Source organism: Entelurus aequoreus, linkage group LG13 (genome assembly GCF_033978785.1).
Source record: "Entelurus aequoreus isolate RoL-2023_Sb linkage group LG13, RoL_Eaeq_v1.1, whole genome shotgun sequence".
NCBI classification, from domain to species: domain Eukaryota; kingdom Metazoa; phylum Chordata; class Actinopteri; order Syngnathiformes; family Syngnathidae; genus Entelurus; species Entelurus aequoreus.
In genome coordinates, this window is record NC_084743.1 from 35,824,945 (window position 1) to 35,846,785 (window position 21,841).

Genomic DNA, 21,841 nt, shown 5'->3' on the forward strand with positions numbered 1-21,841 from the left:
GAACTTGCACCTGGCTCGCTGACAACAAGCTATCCATACACTTGGGTAAAACAGAATCCATCCTGTTTGGGTCCCACATCAAACTTAAGAGAGTCAATGACTTCACCATAAAAGTGGGTGACATTGTTATCACCAGGAAAGATGAGGTCACCTACCTAGGTTCCATTCTAGAGGCTAACCTTTCCTGTGATAAAATGGCAACCAAGGTAATCAGAAAGGTTAACCAACGAACGAGATTTCTCTAAAGAATCTCTCTGGTCAACAAAAGCACCTTGAGGATTCTGGCGGGAACTCTCGTTCAACCCTTTTTCGATTACGCATGCACCTCCTGGTACCCTAGCACCTCCAAAACCCTCAAATCTAAACTCCAAACATCTCAGAACAAGCTAGTCCGGTTACTTCTAGACCTCCACCCCAGAACCCACCTCACTCCTACCCTCTTCTCTAAAGTGGGCTGGCTCAAGGTGGAGGACAGAGTTAAACAACTTGCACTGAGCCTAGTCTATAAAATCCACTACACCTCCCTGATACCGAAGTACATGTCAAACTACTTCCTTAACGTAAATGACCGCCATAACCACAACACCAGGGGGAGCTCCACTAACCACGTCAAACCCAGATTCCGAACTAACAAAGGTCTTAACTCATTCTCTTTCTATGCCACATCAATGTGGAATGCGCTCCCAACAGGTATAAAAGAAAGGGCATCTCTATCCTCCTTCAAAACCGCACTAAAAGTTCACCTCCAGGCAGCTACAACCCTAAACTAACACCCTCCCCGGATTGCTAATAATCAAATGTAAACAATCAAATGCAGATACTTTTTCTTATGCCTTCTGATCTCTCTCTCTCTCTCTCTCTCTCTCTCTCTCTCTCTCTCTCGCTCTCTTTCTCTCTCTCTCTTTATATGTCCACTACTTGCTGTCCATATCCTACCCCCCACCCCCTCCACACCCCTGATTGTAAATAATGTAAATAATTCAATGTGATTATCTTGTGTGATGACTGTATTATGATGATAGTATATATGATAGTATATATCTGTATCATGAATCAATTTAAGTGGACCCCGACTTAAACAAGTTGAAAAACGTATTCGGGTGTTACCATTTAGTGGTCAATTGTACGGAATATGTACTTCACTGTGCAACCTACTAATAAAAGTCTCAATCAATCAATCAATCAAACATGTTCTGTCTGAAAGGTTTCATAAAAAAGTATGGCTTTTTATCCGTCAATTGTCATAATGTCACACAGCAAGATGTTTTAAATGTTTAACTTGACTGCACGTCATTTATTTGATCAAAACTTGGTAACAGTTTTGTCTTAAGTGAGTGTATTATGAAGTGAAATTTCAGCAAGTTCCTTAGTCTCCTCACTCATCTTTCGCAATGCATTGTGAGGACTGGGTAGCCATTGTTGCTGGACAAAGTTTTTGCTTACATGGCTTGACTCAACCAGTGGTATTGTGAGACAGAGCAACAAACTGGATTAAAATGGATCATATGAAAGAAAAAAATCAAGGGACTGTACCGAAACAAACTGGACCTTATTCTAAAGCAGTGGTTCTTAACTTTGTAGGAGGTACCGAACCCCACCAGTTTCATATGCGCATTCACCGAACCCTTCTTTAGTGAAAAATAAAATGTTGTTTTTTTCAAATTCAAGACAAGTTATATGTTGTTGGTAACACTTTAATATGGGGAACATATTCTAATTAACAAAGACTTAATTTAGAGTTATTTGGTTAGGGTTAGGGTTAGGGTTAGAGGGTTAGGGTCAGGGTTGGAGGGTTAGGGTTATAATAAGGCCATGCCGAATAAGGCATTAATAAGTACTTAATAATGACTAGTTAAGAGCCAATATGTTACTAATTTGCATGTTAATAAGCAACTAATTAATGGTGAATATGTTCCCCATACTAAAGTGTTACCATGTTTTTTTACTGGTGCACAAAATGAACCGTGCATGAACATCACCTTGTTCAAAGAACAAAACCAACACAGTGCATAAACTCACAACAAATTACACACCTGCAAATCAGTGTGACTTCTGCTGTTGCCGTATCCGTAATACGCCGATAGGGAGAAGTTTTTATTTACACGATGAGTCGGGTGTGTTTTGACCTCCGCCGAACCCCTGAGGCCGACTCACCGAACCCCTAGGGTTCGATCGAACCCAGGTTAAGAACCACTGTTCTAAAGCAGGGTTATTGACAAGGGGGCCGCATTGTTTATACATACACATACATACATATATATATATACAGTATATATATATATATATATGTATATATATATATATATATATATGTATATATATTAGGGCTGGGCAACGATTAAAAATTTTAATCAGAATTAAACGCACAATTTCTCCGATTAATCACGATTAACTCCATTGTGTACGCAAAACCCAATAATGAATTCAAAAGTAGTGTGTAGTGCACCTTTATTGGAATATTTTCCCATACGAACAAAAGCGCCAAAACATTTGTTGTGCAAACACAATTTAAATCAGTACTTGTTAAACAGTAGCAGTTAAAGGCCTACTGAAATGAATTGTTTTTATTTAAACGGGGATAGCAGATCTATTCTATGTGTCATACTTGATCATTTCGCGATATAGCCATATTTTTGCTGAAAGGATTTAGTATAGAACAACGACGATAAAGATTGCAACTTTTGGTATCTGATAAAAAAAAAGGCTTGCCCCTACCGGAAGTAGCGTGACGTAGTCAGTTGAACATATACGCAAAGTTCCCTATTGTTTACAATGATGGCCGCATGAAGTGAGAGAAATTCGGACCGAGAAAGCGACAATTTCCCCATTCATTTGAGCGAGGATGAAAGATTTGTGGATGAGTAAAGTGCAAGTGAAGGACTAGTGGGGAGTTGAAGCTATTCAGATAGGGAAGATGCTGTGAGAGCCGGGGGTGACCTGATATTCAGCTGGGAATGACTACAACAGTAAATAAACACAAGACATATATATACTCTATTAGCCACAACACAACCAGGCTTATATTTAATATGCCACAAATTAATCCTGCATAAAAACACCTGCGTGTTTGTTATGCTAGCTCCTAGCTCCTCTGCTAGCTCCTAGCTCCATAGAACACGCCAATACAATTCAAACACCTGATCAACACACACAATCACTCAGCCCAAAAGACCGTTTACCTAACCCAAGGTTCATAAAGCTTATATATTTTTAAAAAGTTACGTACGTGACGCGCACATACGGTCAAGTTATCGAATGTTTAGCAGCCAAGGCTGCATACTCACGGTACCTGATATTCAGCTGGGAATGACTACAACAGTAAATAAACACAAGACATATATATACTCTATTAGCCACAACACAACCAGGCTTATATTTAATATGCCACAAATTAATCCTGCATAATAACACCTGCGTGTTTGTTATGCTAGCTCCTAGCTCCTCTGCTAGCTCCTAGCTCCATAGAACACGCCAATACAATTCAAACACCTGATCAACACACACAATCACTCAGCCCAAAAGACCGTTCACCTAACCCAAGGTTCATAAAGCTTATATATTTTTAAAAAGTTACGTACGTGACGCGCACGTACGGTACGTGTTATGCTAGCTCCTAGCTCCTCTGCTAGCTCCTAGCTCCATAGAACACGCCAATACAATTCAAACACCTGATCAACACACACAATCACTCAGCCCAAAAGACCGTTCACCTAACCCAAGGTTCATAAAGCTTATATATTTTAAAAAAGTTACGTACATACGCAAAAAAAAGCCAAAGCTGCATACTCACAGTAGCACGTCTGCGTCTTTGTCATCCAAATCAAAGTAATCCTGGTAAGAGTCTGTGTTGTCCCAGTTCTCTACAGGCGTCTGTGTATCCAAATCAAAAGTCCTCCTGGTTAGAGTCTCTGTTATCCGAGTTCTTCCATCTTGACTGCATCTTTCGGGAATGTAAACAAAGAAGCGCCGGCTGTGTACTGTTGTGGCTGACTACGTTCGAAAAATACGTCCATTTCGCACAGACAACTTTCTTCTTTGCTTGCTTGGCTTCCTTCTCCATAATGCAATGAACATGATTGAAACAGATTCACGAACACAGATGTCCAGAATACTGTGGAATTATGAAATGAAAACAGAGCTTTTTCGTATCGGCTTCAATGTGGAAGGCATACCCGTGTTCGTCGGGCTACGTCACACGCATACGTCATCCGCAGAGGCGTTTCGAACCGGAAGTTTAGCGGCAAATTTAAAATGTCACTTTATAAGTTAACCCGGCCGTATTGGCATGTGTTATAATGTTAAGATTTCATCATTGATATATAAACTATCAGACTGCGTGGTCGGTAGTAGTGGGTTTCAGTAGGCCTTTAAATAGCATATTTTATGAAAATCAACTCAAAAAATGTAAATGCAAACATTCAAGCTTATTGCCACTGCCAGGGTATTTAAGTTATCCTGTTTGTTATGGAAAATAAATATAATCTACATACAAATCCCTGAGCATCCGAACAGGCAATTTCTGAGGTAACAGCAGAAACATTTTATTTTATCAGGGAGAAAGAAAAGAAAGGGTGAAGCACAAAACACTTCACTGCTGGGATTTCCTTTGCAGGGGACTAGAATGTAAAGTCCATGTTAATTATGGAGTTCCTTCAGAGAATCTCACTCAACTCGGTGCAGTTTGTTCATTGTTAGAACTTGACGGCCATTAATTTTAAATGTACTGCCCTATGAATTAAAGTGCCATAACATTTACTGTGCAAACACACTTTTAACAGCATTTTTAAACAGTTAGCAGTTAAACAAAATATTTGTAAATCTTCAGCCTCAGCTTCAACAATGTTATCAAAGCAAATACAAAATTAAAGCTTATTGCCACTACCTGGGCATTAATGTTATATGTTCCTTATAAAAAATAAAACAAAGTCCTGTGCCACAATCACAACAATTCTACAGGCAATTTCTGAGGTAACAACAGAAAAGTTTTACGGTCATCATGAAGCAGCATAACCAGTCTATATTCAGTACCAAATGTCCCTATTAGAGAGAGGTGACGCTCAAAAAAATTCACTGTAATTATGGTTACCGATTGATGTCCAGTAGTCCCCACTGAGAGCAACTGCAGCTGCACGTTGTAAAGTTGTCACTTTTACAGTCCTCTCCTTTTCATACAACTGGTGTATTCTTGGTGCTATGGTGCCTCTTGATGGCGGCTCATACGTGCTGTCACTTGTTGCGATTCGCACAATGTTTCTCAGGCCGGCGTCTTCCACAACACTAATGGGCCTACAGTCTGTAACTATCCACTTCGCTATGGCATTTGTTAGCTTCTCTTGCTCTCGTTAATCTATACTTCTCCCGCACGCTGCATTTAACGTAGTCTGCCGAAGCCTGGCTTCACTTTCTGCTTTGTTGAATGGTTTGCTCGCATCAACAGTGTGCTTCGCGTTAAGGTGATATTTTAGACTGGAAGTACTCCTGTGATAAGAACATTCAGCTTGGCAGTGGCTACAAATGACTTTGCTTCTGTCAAATCCGCCGCCTGGTAGTACTTTATAATGAAAAAGACCCTGTAAAAGTTCTGTTGAGTTACCCTTCTTCTCCATGCTTGTTTTGTTTTCTACCGCGTTCTCCTTCCTTCTCCGCAGGAGCCAGCAATAGGCGTTAACAAAATAAAAGCATGTAAACAACATACGCAAATGCGCGATAAAATAATTGTCAGCATTAATAGATTGATGGGTTAACTCGAAATGAACACATTAACTTGCCCAGCCCTAATATATAATATATATATATATATATATATATATATATATATATATATATATATATATATATATATATATATATATATATATATATATATATATATATATATATATATATATATATATATATATATATATATATATATATATATATATATACACACAGTACAGGCCAAAAGTTTTTGACACACCTTCTCATTCAATGCGTTTTCTTTAGTTTCATGACTATTGTAGATTGTCACTGAAGGCATCAAAACTATGAATGAACACATGTGGAGTTATGTACTTAACAAAAAAAGGTGAAATAACTGAAAACATGTTTTATATTCTAGTTACTTTAAAATAGCCTTCTGATTACTTTTTTGCACACTCTTGGCATTCTCTTGATGAGCTTCACTGGTGTCATAGTTTTGATGCCTTTAGGGACAATCTACAATGTAAATAGTCATGAAAATAAAGAAAACACATTGAAATGAGAAGGTGTCTCCAAACTTTTGGCCTGTACTGTATATATTTGTATATATATATACACACACACACACACACACACACACAAATATTCCCTGAAGAGCAGTGAAACCTGTGAAACAGGCTTGTAGGACTGAAATAGCCTCTGTGTTTTTTCCTGACCTAACGAATATACACACATATATATAATATATATACATATGTGAGTGTATATATATATATATATATATATATATATATATATATATATATATATATATATATATATATATATATATATATATATATACATATATATATATATATATATATATATATATATATATATATATATATATATATATATATATGAGTACATTATACTATAATTTTTAATCAATCAGAAATATCAAGCAAATAAAATGCACCAAACATGGATAAGTGTGGAGAGGGTTTTTGCATTTTTCCCAACATCCCTTGTATTGGATTTAAATGGGTGTAAGTTTTTTTATTTGTTGACTGGACGTTTTTTATAATATCCACAATGTTCAATGAGCAGATTGTGTTATGTGTGACCATGTTTGTTGAATTTTCATGTTGGTTGATTTTTTATTCATTTTTTTGCACCATGACTTACTAATTGCTGAGCTGTATGTCCTTGCAAGTACAATTAAAGGTTGAGTAACTTTTGTTGGCCACCAGATGGCGATAAAATGGCAGCTGGTAGACGATTTGCTGTTTGTATAAGATGATCACTCCTCTCCCGGCCATTTGTCTTATTGAACTCGTGCCGTCTGTCGGGCCAAATCGAAGACTGCATTTGGCCGCGGCCGTAGTTTGGAAACCCATGTTCCATATACTCGCTACCTTGAAAAAAATAAATACAATTGGTGGAATTGATCCATATAAGCACGTCCAATAGACAAGATTTGACCAAACGGCCAAACATGTCCTGTATCTCGGTCGTCAACGGAGTCGTTTTTATTACAGGTCAAACATTTCAGAATGCAAAGTCAGTAAAGGCTCACAGACAAACCAACTTGGGGGTGTGCCAGACCTCTGATTTTTACATCATAAGGAGAAGATTGTCCTCCTTTCAAAGGTAAGTCAACAGGACTCGTCACTGTGCGGTGTCTCCTGGAGAAGTTTATTTCAAGTCTGAAATACAATGTGCATTAATGTGGGAAATATTTAAAGTCTTCTCAGCTATTGATCTGTGAATAGGGGTATTGCTTTTTTCCCCAAATACTGTATGTTGTTCGTAACCCGCAGCTAGCTTAGCTTAGTTTAGCTAAAGCTAACATCCTACTAAATGCTATGTGCTCAACAGAATAAAACCGGCTTTGAAACTTACCAGTGTGAAAATGCCGTGAACACATGAACATGTGCCAGGTGATGGCATTAAAAGTCATGTTTAATCATCTCACAGCAGCTATCCAGACTATTTATTGTCTCTTTATTAGCTCACTAACCCGACATCCTTGGCTTTGCTGTTACGCTAAAAATTTGACAAATCACACAAAATCTTTTTTTTTTTTTTATGGAGGAGCAATCATGACAACCATTGTGGCAGTTATTGATACTGCATGTTTGCAACATATTTGGAACTTGTTCAAGAAAAAAACACAACTTTAGGACAGAGTCTTGCATTCAACCCAATGTAAAGATGCTATTCCAATGCAGCTAGACCTATGAAGCCTTGCGTTTCAGCGTCACACTTTCAAGCCCTGTTCGGGTTACGAGTTTCGCCACCACTAGTTGGCATACTGAATGTCACAGTGAACCCTGTAAGATTCAACCAAAACATCGGGTCTTACTCACTAGCGTTAGCTTCTAGCTACAAATGGACATAACTCTGTTTTTCCAACCGTATGAAGGAAGAAAGTAAGTGTGAAGAACAGTGCTGAGAAGAGGTGGATACTATTCATTGAATTAAAGTAGTAGATCAGGACGGTGGCACAGGGGTTAGTGCATGTGCCTCACAATACGAAGGTCCTGGGTTTGATCCTGGGCTCGGGATCTTTCTGTGTGGAGTTTGCATGTTCTCCCTGTGACTGCGTGGGTTCCCCCCGGGTACTCCAGCTTCCTCCCACCTCCAAAGACATGCACCTGGGGATAGGTTGATTGGCAACACTAAATGGGCCCTAGTGTGTGAACGTAAGTGTGAATATTGTCTGTCTATCTTTGTTGGCCCTGTGATGAGGTGGCGACTTGTCCAGGGTGTACACCACCTTCCGCCCGAATGCAGTTGAGATAGGCTCCAGCACCCCCGCGACCCCAAAAGGGACAAGCGGTACAAAATGGATGGATGGATGATTCATCAAAAACATGACAAGCTTGTAGCTTTCTAACTTGGTGAAGCAGTTAGAGTGTAGCACTGCTCAGCTGCGCAATGCTGAATAGAATGAGTCGCTAACGCCAGACAAAGATATTAAATTAACATCTATGAGGCGGACATTTATCCACGAAAATATGGAAAAGCTGCCAATGGTGTGTTTGACGTAGCAGCAGCTACAAGAAGATACCGTAGAAGCCCACTCTCCAAGATAAATGCTGTACATTATTATCACATTAATTCATAAAACTACTGTAGTTGTTTGTACTGCATTCTATTGTATTCTTTTCCATACAATAAAACATTTATTTTTCTTCTTAAAAGGCTTGTGACATGTTCAAATGAAAATGTTTTGGGGCCAAGGAACGAGCTGCGTCACAGAACCAATTAAACTCGTATCCTGAAACACCACTGTATACTTACAAAAAATGTATATATATATATAGACTGTCACTTAAAATTCCACAGTAAAGAAATGTTTTGAAATTCAAACAAGAATCTTAGACAGCAAATTAGGATGACCAAACTAAACAACAAAACAAGATCTTAACTACTAAAATCTTCTATCATTCCATTAACATTTTTAGCAAGATAACATCATTCTTGATGAATCTGTGTGGTTTGATGTGAATAAGACCTTGAATCAGGCTGATGATGTATGGATTGATATTTTTTACATACATAGTAAATAATTAATGAAGTCAGGTTGTATAAAAATACACTTGCACCCAACCTTGACGTGTCTGAGCACCTCAGAGCCGCTCAGAGAGAACCATTGTTGGAACGTCCAAAAGGGTTAAGAGGATCTGGGACTTTTCAAAGGATTTGGGCCCTGATTTGCATATGCATGCAGTACATGTATTTTTAATGATATCTGCCAAATAAGTACTGGGGGAAGGTTAACAGTCAAATCGGTGAATACAAATCCTTTCTTTCAACTCTCAACCACAAGACGCAGCCATGTTTTCTAGACACTCAAAGCGCTCTACAGAGAGAACTGAAACAAATATCTTTCATTTACTCCACATTAACAAATTGATAGTGGTAAGCTACATTTGTAGCCACAGCTGCCCTGGGGTAGACTGACGGAAACGTGGCTGCCAATTTGCGCCTACCTCTGATCTGTCATGTCTGTGTGATCATGTTTTGTTTTAGTCATGTTTGGTTTTGTTTTCGGACTTTTTGTGCACTCTTGTTTGTCACCATAGCAACCATTAGATTCACCTGGTTCACATCGTCATGTCACGCACGTGTTTCACGTTTTGAGTCACGCACCTGTTTTCACTAATCATGTCAGTATTATTTAAACCAATTGTTGCCAGGAAGTCTCCCTGGCGACATCACACTCCTGCCACTCTGTTTCATGCTCAGTTCACGCTGCTTGTTTCATAGCTTCCATGCCAAGAAAGTTTTTGTTTATTAATGCCACAGTTAGTGTTTTTGTTTCATTGTTCATAGTTTCTGCCTTTGTGCAAGTTTTGTGTTTATAGCCAAGTTTTGTACTTCCGCCCTTGTGCGCGCTTTTTGTTTATTCCTTTTTATTGTCATTATATTAAATCATGTACCCACCTCCAAGCCACGTACGGTCCAAATCATTTGCACCTCGGGAGAACAAACCACGCCATAGACCAGGTCTTGACATGATCACCTTTAAACATTCATTCACATTCATACACCAGTGTGAGCGGCACTAGGAGCAAGGTGGGTGACATGTCTTGACTAGGATGTTGCTGGATGGCCGCTCTTCCATTTGAACTACAATATTTCCATATTTTTTTGTTTTGCATTTTTATTGATTTTAACCTCAAAACAGTAACAAACAGACATTTTGATTAGATAGTTGACGCGCACGTACAAACGCCGCTCTTGACATATATATAACGCAGATTGATCAAAATATGCGGGGACGTTGCAATCTTTGAAAAAAGTTGCAAGGCAGCTCATAATTAGCAGGAACTGGTTAAATTTGCGTGAATTGGTGCAAACACAAAAATGAGTAAATGGGAAATGTTCCGATGAAGGTTTTATGCTCCCAATTCCAATATAGATAATCTATTATTGAGATCAACTGAGACCTACAGTTGCGATCAAAAGTTTACATACACTTGTAAAGAACATAATGTCATGGCTGTCTTGAGTTTCCAATCATTTCTACAACTCTTATTTTTTTGTGCTAGAGTGATTGGAGCACATACTTGTTGGTCACAAAAAACATTCATGAAGTTTGGTTCTTTTATGAATTTATTATGGGTCTACTGAAAGTGTGACCAAATCTGCTGGGTCAAAAGTATACATACAGCCTTGGCAAGTTTCACTGCAATAAGGCGCTTTTGGTAGCCATCCACAAGATTCTGGCAAGCTTCTGCTTGAATTTTTGACCACTCCTCTTGACAAAATTGGTGCAGTTCAGCTAAATGTGTTGGTTTTCTGACGTGGACTTGTTTCTTCAGCATTGTCCACACGTTTAAGTCAGGACTTTGGGAAGGCCATTCTAAAACCTTAATTCTAGCCTGATTTAGCCATTCCTTTACCACTTTTGACGTGTGTTTGGTGTCATTGTCCTGTTGGAACACCCAACTGTGCCCAAGACCCAACCTCCAGGCTGATGATTTTAGGTTGTCCTGAAGAATATGGAGGTGATCCAAGTCAATAGTTCCAAGCTGGATAAAGAAGCTATTGAAGAGCGATAACAAAAAGGGGTTGAAACAAAAAACTGTGCCAATGGTGCGAGTTAAGTAGCCAGATGATGTGGCAATGTTCATCATAATAATAGATGTAAATAAGTGTGGCAGCGCTTTAAAATGCTTCCATTGATCTTATTTTTTAATCTATCAGAAGATGAAATAAATAATAATTCCAGGATGTCATTAATGAAATGTACTAATTGTCCTCAAGTGGTGTACTATACATATGTAGCACCATCTACTACTACACTTGTGAACGCATTCATCACAGATGGGGGGATACATATTGTTTCAGCATTGTAATGTGCGCCCAGAAAATGTGTCCCGGTTACAACACACGTACAGATTATCCAAAGCATGTATTTGGGTATAAAGGTCACAGGTGACATTACCATATTTGACAATGAAGGCATGAATGTAAAAATCCACATTTATAGTATCGTTACTATCACTAATAGGTTGACACAGGCACACAGATCTGAAGTCATGGCCGCTTTCGCAGCAAGATATACACAATAATTGTTACGGCGACATCTAGTGGAGACATGTAGAACAGAAGTTTATTTCATTCAAAAATTACAGTTAATTTTTATACTCCGCAAAATCATCCCGCGTGCCGGATAAAACCTGTTCCTGGGCCGGATGTTTGACACCCCTGATATAAGTTGTTGAACATAAACATAATGTGTCCAGATTTGTGATCATGACACTACACTTTATGATAGTGACACTACACTTTATGATTGTGACACTTCATTTCATGATAGTGACATTACACTTGATGATAGTGACACTACACTTGATGATTGTGACATTACACTTGATGATATTGAAACTACACTTTATCATAGTGACACTACACAATGATTGGGACATTACACTTTATTATAGTGAAACTACACTATATAACAATGACACTCCATTTTATGATAGTGACACTACACTTTATGATTGTGACACTAAACTTTATGAGAATGACACTACACTTTATGATAATGACACTACACATTATAATAATGACACTACACTTTATGACAATGGTGCCACACTTTATGGTAGTGACACTACACTTTATTGACACTACACTTTATTATAGTGACACTACACTTTATGACAAAGACACCACACTTCATGATAGTGACACTACACTTTTGATGGTAACACTACACTTTATGATTTTGACATTACACTTGATGATAGTGACACTACACTTTATCATAGTGACACTACACAATGATTGTGACATTACACTTTATTATAGTGAAACTACACTATATAACAATGACACTCCACTTTATGATAGTGACACTACACTTTATGATTGTGACACTAAACTTTATGATAATGACACTACACTTTATGATAATGACACTACACTTTATGAGAATGGTGCCACACTTTATGGTAGTGACACTACACTTTATTGACACTACACTTTATGACAAAGACACCACACTTTGTGATAGTGACACTACATTTTATGATGGCAACACTACACTTTATGATGGTGACATTACACTTTATCATAGTGAAACTACACTTTATAACCATGACACCCCAATTTATGATAGTGGCACTACACTTTATAATGACACTACACTTTATGATAGTGACACTACACTTTATGATAGTGACACTATACTTTATGATTGCGACTCTACACTTTATGATAGTGACACCACACTTTATGATAGTGACACCACACTTTATGACAGTGACACTACACTTAATGATAGTGACACTACACATTATGACAAAGAGACTACACTATAGTGACACTATATGATAGTGACAATACACTTTATGATGGTGACACTACACTTTATGATGGTGACATTACACTTTATGATGGTGAAACTACACTTTAGAACATTGACACCCCACTTTATGATAATGACACTACACTTTATAATGACACTACACTTTATGATAGTGACACTATACTTTGATTGCGACACTACACTTTATGATAGTGACACCACACTTTATGACAGTGACACTACACTTAATGATAGTGACACTACACTTTATTGACACTACACTTCATTATAGTGAAACTACACAATATGACAAAGACACTACACTATAGTGACACTATACTTTATGATTGCGCCACTACACTTTATCATAGTGACACTACATTTTATCATAGTGACACTACACTTTATCATAGGGACACTACACTTTGTCATAGTGACACTACACTTTATGATAATGACACTAAACATTATGGTAATGACACTACAGTTAATGATACTAACACTACAGGAGTCCAACAGGTAGCTGGTAAAATAATATTTGCTTCAACTCTTAGTATTTTTAGTGTGTTCAATTCTGACATTATGCTCCTTTTTATGGACAAACTTACACAATATAGCATAAAGACAATAACCACACTATTTAAGTGTAAATATCCTTCATGAATAAAGCACAACCTTCATGCTGCCAGTTTGTCAAAGTAGTTCTATGGTGATGAAAGTAGGATATCTGCTCTATCATAAAGCTGAACACTGAATTTCGTATGTTTAACGTTAAACAGGACAAACTTCTGTTAAAGGAAATGCTTAATGTTATTTTGGTAACATTTCTATTTCAGACCAAAAATATGTATTTATTTTAATAATTTAGTTATTTTGCACAACAAATTAATTATTGAAAAAAAAAATCCAATGTAGTTGTATTAATCAAAACCTGCGCATCTAATTCAATTTTGTCTTTAGTCAAATATTACAAAAATATGTAGATTATCAGTCCTTTCGCACATGAAAAAAAGGCCAAAAGAAATTAGGTCGACAAGCACACGAACACAAGGTGTTCCTTTTTTTTTTTTTTTTTACAGAGTGTACATGTACATTTTGTAAATGCACACTACTTATTGTGTCTTTTTCAAGCAAGCCTTTTGAGCCAAGGGGTTAAAGAGGTTGAAATATTTAATGTAATCATCCTATATGCAGTCTATATACTAAAGCCATGCTAGTAGAAAGGGGGCGTGTCACATCCTGCCCTTTGACCCCAGAGGCCAAGTCATGATAATAAAGTCAATCAGACGTTGAGCTTTCTGTGACTTTCTCCAAAAGCTCATTTTTCTTTCAAAGACTTCCTGCTTTGCCGACAGAGATCAGAGGGAGGTGACCCGTGTCAGAGTCAGGATCAGCACTCTCAAAGGTCTGTGCCCATCTTCCTGCTGCCCAAAGGCACAGCATGGTCTGCTAAACGAAACAAGAATTATGATCATCTGACAAAGTGCCCCAGGGACTTTGACCATGAAGGCCAGCATTGTGGCCCTCCTCAAAGGGACAGTCCAGCATCAGTCCCAAACCCGGATGGAGGGTGACCTCTCATATTGTACTCTATCGCCATCCAGCCTGGAGGTCAGCTGATCTGAGAGCCTCGCCATGAGTGGACTGTTGAGGAATGTTGAAGGCAGGGAGATCTTTTCATTAAAAGCTTATTTGTTACACGGGGGACTGGGAAACCTTGTCTCAGTTCTTGGTCAGGTCTTTTTTCAGGCTTTTATGTTTTAAAGAGAAATTTAATAGAATAGCACAAATAATGTATAGCTGCTACTGTAGTAGTTATAAAATTGCTGTAAATATGAACATGCAGACAGTAAACGAGAAGGAAGAAAAACAAAGCTTTAATTTATTATAGTATCTGGTAAAAGTAAGAAAAAAAGGGAGAAAGAACATCATAACTAATTACTTTACAAAGTTTAAAAAAGGGTATGAAGACAAACAAAGCTGTGATAAGGTGATCTGCCATCTATTACTGTTGCCTGGTGCAGAAGAGTCTAAAAAGACAAATGAAAAAATAGTAATCTGTGTCAAAAACATTCTAATGTTTATTTGGAAAATACTTCCTGGTTTTATGTTGTTTTTCTTTAGTACCTGCGTTTTAAAATGCTTAATTGTTGTTTTAGTCACTGATCGAGTTTCAACTACTTTTGCCTGGGGAGACACGTTCTTTCATTCAGCCATTACAGACTGGACTTGAATGAGTGAACATCGTGTCCGTGTTTCTGTTCAATATTCCCCCCTCTACAGGTAAAGAAATGTGGTTATTCAACACTTTGCAATGTATTTTTGCTCTCTGTCTGTAAGGTATATACCTACATGCTTTAAAGCTGCCTGCGTGTGGATGACCGCGTGTGACTGCGTGTGCGTGCATCTGCGTGTGTGTGTGCGTGCGTGCGGGTGCGCGCGTGTGTGCGTGCATGTGCGCGTGTGTGTTGAGATTAGTTTGATGTAGAGATGTATTTTTTTTATGTTGTGTAGTCGTTTTTCATGAGAGTAGATTTTGAGATGAAAGATTTTGCTCTGCTGTTATTTTGTAGAGGAAAATGAAAAGTTAAAAGTCAATGCTTTACCAGTGATATTTGGTGATGATAATTATGCATTTCTATTTGTGTTTACACTAAAGGACTGTCAGTTCTGATCTGATTAGCTATTGATAAAAATATTATATATTTTTACAGATTAAAGTTCCAGCACAATGCTTTATTTTTCTACTTCTTTCATGTTTTGAATAGAGAAATGTAATGCTTAAAAAAGAGCAATGTTTAAAAAGTATTGTTTAAAAGTGTATGTTTTTGGAAAATTGCCATTACAGACTGGACTTAAATGAGTGAACATCGTGTCCGTGTTTCTGTTCAATATTCCCCCCTCTACAGGGGTGTAACACTACCAATGCCACCAATTTGTCAATTCACACCAATTCAATCAATCCCTGCAAATTATGTGCAGCCTCGCATCTTTGTCCATTGCCCGCAACTTCCTCACACAGTTTGGTCAATCAGCGTTGCCCATTGAACTTGTTTCTGAGCGGCACTTAAAGGTGCCATATGTAATAATGTGGCCAGAAATGGTACTGCAATCACGGTCAAAATGCTGTAGTCCTCTCCCCCTCTCCCTGAATGAGGTTGCCAGATACGCAGCTGAATCCAGCTCGATGCACTGGGCTACTCCGAGGAACTTCGAACTTCCATTGCCTCTTACAAGGGGCTGGGGTGCTGGGACCATAATAGCTGAATAGACAAGCGTTTTGTCAGTAACAAATCTCTAACCAACACATTTTACACAGAAATTAGGCTATTTTCAGGAAGAAGTATGTCATGCCTGTGTACAACATCACAACAAATGGCAATCATATAGTTATTGTCAGTACTATCAGAAAACAAAGACTAAAACTAACTACAACCAACGCTAGCAATGGTTATACTGGTGAAAATAAGTAAAGCATGCTTAGCAGCCTAATGTACACCCAAAACTAAAGAGGAGACATTTTACCAAGGTATGCCTATAGGCTACTGTTTCAAACGTTTCAGATTGCCATATAACTTGGTACATGTAGTCCACAATATGCAAACACGAATGAGGAATTGTTTTATCATGTGATTTAGCTGTCTCCATACGTTTCGCATTGCCATGATAACAGCTGTGCTAATGTTGGAACCCATTTCTTCAGCATATCAGCATATTGAGAGCGAAATAGGGACAGACACTACTCATCCACATAGGTTGTATTTGTTGAAAATATATTTTGCCCTGTCAGTTTGAATACACATCGACATACAGGCTAACAAGCATACCTGTATATTTCCCCCGTTAGCCTGTATGTCGATATGTCATTGACCGGGCTAGTATGCTAAGCATTACACTAGGAGCGAAGCACGTCACACTAAGCATTCGTTGCACGAACATACTAGCTTTGTTAGACAAGATCAGAGACTGTATTGGAGAATATCGTTTACATACGAAATATCAATTTCCATTTATTATAAGTAATAAGAAAACGTAAATGCCTTACTTACACTGCCGTTCAAAAGTTTGGGGTCACCCAAACTATTTTGTGAAATAGCCTTCATTTCTAAGAACAAGAATAGACTGTCGAGTTTCAGATGAAAGTTCTCTTTTTCTGGCCAGTTTGAGCGTTTAATTGACCACACAAATGTGATGCTACAGAAACTCAATCTGGTCAAAGGAAGGTCAGTTTTGTAGCTTCTGTAACGAGCTAAACTGTTTTCAGATGTGTGAACATGATTGCACAAGGGTTTTCTAATCATTAATTAGCCTTCTGAGCCAATGAGCAAACACATTGTACCATTAGAACACTGGAGTGATAGTTTCTGGAAATGGGCCTCTATACACCTATGTAGATATTGCACCAAAAACCAGACATTTGCAGCTAGAATAGTCATTTACCACATTAGCAATGTATGGAGTGTATTTCTTTAAAGTTAAGACTAGTTTAAAGTTATCTTCATTGAAAAGTACAGTGCTTTTCCTTCAAAAATAAGGACATTTCAATGTGACCCCAAACTTTTGAACGGTAGTGTACCTATCAAGGAAAAAATTAGCAAATTTGGCGTCAGAGGAAAAAAATCTTCTCCGCCTTCAATCATCTCCATCTTTCAAAGGCATCCTCTGTACAAATCTGTGTTTTGTTCCTGGCTTTTTCATGAATAAGTTGAGAATCGTAACGACGCCTTTTAGATTTACTAAGGTCTGACATGTTTAGTAACTTTACCAGTGGCAGTAGCTAGACGAAGATGGCGGTGCGTAATGAGCAACCTGGATGTGACACACTCACAGACTTTCTAATTGGTCAAACGGTGGAGGGCGGGGCATCGAAAAGAAAACAATATTTCGGGGCTGTAAATCTAATTTTGAAATTAGCAACTACTCCTATCAGTCATAGAGGTATTGGAAAAAAAACATGATTTATAAATGTCTTTTGACAAATCAGGGCCATTTCATGATGACTTGACATGCAATTATTACATATGGCTCCTTTAAACATACACATCAACTCTAAAAAAAAATGTATGTTTGCTTCGTGTTATCGTGTACAGACAGAGCAGGAATAACATGCAACAGTATATTAACTCTTTATTTCAGTCCTATATACTGTATATATATATATATATATATATATATATATATATATATATATATATATATATATATATATATATATATATATATATATATATATATATATATATATATATATATATATATATCACATCGGACTCATCAGCTACAGCTGTGTAAGTCATGGTACTTAAAGTCATGGCTTGAAAACTTTGCTTTTAGCACCGTGAAGTGGCAAAATGTTCAATCCGAGGTGACAAAGAAATATCACACCTCATTCTTAGCTGGGAGTGACTGGCAGATAAATACTCAAACATCAGCGGAATATTCACTGTGCATTTCAAATCTATCATAGATACCGATACAGCAGATATTTTCAAAGTGTAAGGCGGGCTTTTATGAAAAGTAACAAAAACAAAAAGACGAAGATGATGATGAAGGTACGCAGGAAAGTAGAGTCTCTTTGGATCATACTTGCCAACCTTGAGACCTCCAATATCGGGGGGGGGGGGGGGGGGGGCGTGGTTGGGCGGGGGCGTGGTTAGGGGCGTGATTAAGAGGAGAGTATATTTACAGCTACAATTCACCAACTCAAGTATTTCATATATATATATATATATATATATATATATATATATATATATATATATATATATATATATATATATATATATATATATATATAAATACTTGACTTTCAGTGAATTCTAGCTATATATATATATATATATATATATATATATATATATATATATATATATATATATATATATATATATATATATATATATATATATATATATATATATATATATATATATATTTTATTATATATATAAATAAAATAAATACTTGCGGCGTGGCGAAGTTGGTAGAGTGGCCGTGCTAGCAATCGGAGGGTTGCTGGTTACTGGGGTTCAATCCCCACCTTCTACCATCCTAGTCACGTCCGTTGTGTCCTTGGGCAAGACACTTCACCCTTGCTCCTGATGGCTGCTGGTTAGCGCCTTGCATGGCAGCTCCAGCCATCAGTGTGTGAATGTGTGTGTGAATGGATGAATGTGGAAATACTGTCAAAGCGCTTTGAGTACCTTGAAGGTAGAAAAGCGCTATACAAGTATAACCCATTTATCATTTAATTTTAGTGTTCATTTATTTACACATATACATACACACACACACACACAACACTCATCTACTCATTGTTGTACTTGAAAGTACAATGCTTTGTTAAGGGTTGAATTGTCCATCCTCTTTCTATTCTCTGTCACTATTTTTCTAACCATGCTGAACACCCTCTCTGATGATGCATTGCTGTGTGGCACGCACAAAAGTGCTTTCATCAAATGCACGAGAGTGTGGAATCTTCCATCTCTCCCTTGCATGGCCCAAAACCGGTCAATCCTTGCTTCCTGGGGAAGATCTTCCCTGGCAAGCAATTGGTACTCCAGTACTTGTACCCGGAGGCTGGTCAGGTCCAATCGCAGCTGCGGCAGACTTTTTTTTTTGGGGGCGTGGCCTCCAGCTCCGGCTGAATACCGGGAGTTTGTCGGGAGAAAATCTCTGTCGGGAGGTTGTCGGGAGAGGCGCTGAATATCGGGATTCTCCCGCTAAAAAGGGGAGGGTTGGCAAGTATGGTTTGGATTGACAACAAAGCAGAAAGGCCTCTGATTAATCTTAATAGTGCAAACTCAGGGAGGAAATATGGTGTGTTTTGCCAGCAACCAACTTAATTTAACTATATGCGCCATGTCGGGTATCATTTTACATCATCTTTCCATGTATGGTTGTCGCGATACCAGAATTTCAATGGTCGATATCAACACCTATACATTTTCACACTTCTCCATATTTATTCCATACTACAATATAAATACTGAACTCATGTATTTTTATATTCACTACTTTATTGAAAAGAGTAGGAAAGTTGTATTTTAAGCATTTAAAAAATCAATCAATCAATGTTTATTTATATAGCCCTAAATCACAAGTGTCTCAAAGGGCTGTACAAGCCACAACGACATCCTCGGTACAGAGCCCACATACGGGCAAGGAAAACTCACCCCAGTGTGAATGACTATGAGAAACCTTGGAGAGGACCGCATATGTGGGTAACCCCCCCCCCCTCTAGGGGAGACCGAAAGCAATGGATGTCGAGTGGGTCTGACATAATATTGTGAAAGTCCAACACATTAGCGAAAGTCCAGTCCATAGTGGGGCCAGCAGGAACCATCCCGAGCGGAGACGGGTCAGCAGCGTAGAGATGTCCCCATCCAATGCACAGGTTAGCGGTCCACCCCGGGTTGGGAGCAGAGTAGAAAAGAAAAGAAAAGAAACGGCAGATCAACTGGTCTAAAAAGGGAGTCTATTTAAAGGCTAGAGTATACAAATGAGTTTTAAGATGAGACTTAAATGCTTCTACTGAGGTAGCATCTCTAACTTTTACCGGGAGGGCATTCTATAGTATTGGAGCCCGAATAGAAAACGCTCTATAGCCCGCAGACTTTTTTTGGGCTCTGGGAATCACTAATAAGCCGGAGTTCTTTGAACGCAGATTTCTTGCCGGGACATATAATACAATACAATCGGCAAGATAGGCAGGAGCTTGACCGTGTAGTATTTTATACGTAAGTAGTAAAACCTTAAAGTCACATCTTAGGTGCACAGGAAGCCAGTGCAAGTGAGCCAGTATAGGCGTAATATGATCAAACTTTCTTGTTTTTGTCAAAAGTCTAGCAGCCGCATTTTGTACCAACTGTAATCTTTTAATGCTAGACATAGGGAGGCCCGGAAATAAAACGTTACAGTAATCGAGACGAGATGTAACGAACGCATGAATAATGATCTCAGCGTCGCTAGTGGACAAAATGGAACGAATTTTAGCGATATTACGGAGATGAAAGAAGGCCGTTTTCGTAACACTCTTAATGTGTGACTCAAACGAGAGAGTTGGGTCGAAGATAATACCCAGATTCTTTACGGAGTAGCCTTGTTTAATTGTTTGGTTGTCAAATGTTAAGGTTGTATTATTAAATAGATGTCGGTGTTGAGCAGGACCGATAATCAGCATTTCCGTTTTCTTAGCGTTGAGTTGCAAAAAGTTAGCGGACATCCATTGTTTAATTTCATTAAGACACGCCTCCAGCTGACTACAATCCGGCGTGTTGGTCAGCTTTAGGGGCATGTACAGTTGAGTGTCATCAGCATAACAGTGAAAGCTAACACCGTATTTGCGTATGTTGTCACCTAGCGGCAGCATGTAAATACTAAAGAGTGCAGGGCCAAGAACCGAACCCTGGGGAACTCCGCACGTTACCTTAACATAGTCCGAGGTCACATTGTTATGGGAGACACACTGCATCCTGTCAGTAAGATAAGAGTTAAACCAAGACAAGGCTAAGTCTGACATCCCAATACGCGTTTTGATACGCTCTAACAAAATATTATGATCAACAGTATCGAAAGCGGCGCTAAGATCAAGAAGCAGCAACATAGATGACGCATCAGAATCCATCGTTAGCAATAGATCATTAGTCATTTTTGCGAGGGCTGTCTCTGTAGAGTGATTTGCCCTGAAACCGGATTGAAAAGGTTCACAGAGATTGTTAGACGCTAAGTGTTCATTTAGCTGCTGTGCGACAATTTTTTCGAGGATTTTCGAGATAAACGGAAGGTGGGACACCGGCCGGTAGTTTACCAAGAGATCAGGATCGAGGTTAGGTCTTTTGAGTAAAG